Raw genomic sequence first — 2,131 nt, forward strand, 5'->3', positions numbered from 1 at the left:
ACCCCTGCGCGCTCCTCGTGCGAGCGGGGCACCCAGCCTCTGTTTCCGAGCTGCGGGGGGGATGCAGCTCTCAAAGAGATGCTCCAGTGAAGAGGTTCCCCAATTTCTCAAGCCCAAAAGACTGTCACCAGCACCTGACATCTCTCCTGGGCTGCCAGCCGAGCCCAGGGGTGCTGGGGGGCCCAGTGGGTGGGGGGAGGTGAGCAGGGGTGACCTCCACCACCTCCTGGTCCTCTCGCTCCATCCACCTGGGATGTCAAAGGCTTTTTTTGGGGAAATGCTTCTCCTCCAGCTCTCCCCCCTGGTTCCTTCCATTAACCACTCTTCCTTAGCTGTTCATCAGGTTTAATGTATTTTGGTTTTTATTACCTTCACTTTGAGGAAAGCAGGAAAAATTCTCATTCCAGCTTCTTCTGCCTTCTACCCCTCATCCTCCTCCTCTTTCTCAACCACCACCTTGGATCTCACATGCAACCCAACCTCTCCCAACGAAGCCAAACGAGAACATTGTGTGCCAGGCTCTATTTTAAGCACCTAATAAAACTGATTGTTGGAGTGGCTCCATCATCGTGTCCTTTTTTTATTTTTGCAGAGCCCTTGTCCCTTCCCAGGGCCCTGCAGTGGGGATGCCCCATCCCCACCCCCCAGCCCTGCCTGCACCAAAGGCTTTCAGGCTCCAGGAGGAGGGTGACAGGTAGATATTTATTAGTTGGTTAGGGAATCAGAGCAGGTCTCTCCTGCACTTCCTCAAAACTGATTTAAATTGAACCCCCCAACCTCCCTAGGAAATGTCAGCTGTGTTATCCATATGCATGATGCCATTATGATGAAGCAGGTGCAGCTTTCAAAACCTTCAGGAAAATCTCCCTGTCAATCTCCATGGCAAGCAGCTCTCCTTCCAAAGCCTTCATCCCCTCTTCCCCTTCCTCCTTTCCCACCTTTTCTAGGGAAACTGAGGCACGGAGATGCCACTTCGTGCTTATGGCCCTTGATTCCTTTTCCCCCTCCAAGGGGTCAGCAGAAAAGCACTTACTTGGCTTTTCTGTCACCAAAGTAAGGAAGAAGTGAAGGCAGCAGTCACAGAAGAGGAATGATTGCAGCTCATTTATTTCCCATTGCCTTTTCCAGCCCTTTCAAGCTGCAGCAGCTCCTGCCCCCTGCTCGAGCAGCCCAGCCAGCCCCAGCAAATGGCTCCAGCTGCTTTCAAGTGGGCAATTGAGGCCACAATCAGGCTGATAGAAAAGCAGCAGGGCAGGAGAGGAGGCACCAGGTCAGTCTGGAGTTGGCTGAGGCTAGAAAAGTGCTGGCCTCTCCAGGGGCTGTTTGGCCTTTAGCTGCTCTTGCTTGTTTGTGTGGTTCTGGCTGGCAGCTCTTGCCTTCTCGCCCTGCTGGGGAGGGTTTTGGGAAGCCCAGTTCCCTTCCCAGGGCTGGAATTTGTCCCAAGGCACAAGGAGTCTCTGGAGAAGTGAGGACTTGGGGATGTGCAGCAGCAGTAGGAGACATCAGCTCATGGGTGCTGCAGGTGCTGGTGAGAGGTGGGTGCTCCCTGCTGGCTCCTGCTGCCTGGACCAGGTGGGTTGAAATAATAAATAAACTGGTGTCCCCCCAAGGGTAGCACTTTGGGGTGTTTGGGGTCTGATTTTGCAGTGAGAGGCAAGTGGCACCAAGGGGCAGAGCTTCCTTCCCATCCCAGGGGCTGTTCCCAGTGCTGGGGCACCAAAGCCCCCCCACTGCTCCTGGAAACATATGAAATCTTCATTAAGTGGGGGAAGGGGGAGAACCGAGTTTGGATTTGCATGTGGCTAACTGGGAAGAGAGGCAAGAGGAGGGAGAAAGGTAGGCAGGGCTGGAGCTGATGGGGAATGAATATTAATAGGGAAGAAGCAGCCAGAGCCCAGCTCGGTGCAAGGAAGGAGCAGTGGGTGGGCAGGGACCTTCCTCATCCTGGGGGGATCTCCCCAGGCTTGGATGAGGGCCCTGAGGAATACAAGGCTTTGGGATGGACTTGGCTGTGTCAGGAAGGCCTGGAGAAGCATAAATGGGGGCAAAACCTCCCCCCTCTGCAGTGGGAGCCAGCAAAAGTGCTTAAAAACAACAGCAAAATAACCAAATATAAAAGGGTGGGGGGGGG

Source organism: Chaetura pelagica, unplaced genomic scaffold (genome assembly GCF_000747805.2).
Source record: "Chaetura pelagica isolate M959 unplaced genomic scaffold, ChaPel_1.0 scaffold152, whole genome shotgun sequence".
In the NCBI taxonomy this organism is placed as follows: domain Eukaryota; kingdom Metazoa; phylum Chordata; class Aves; order Apodiformes; family Apodidae; genus Chaetura; species Chaetura pelagica.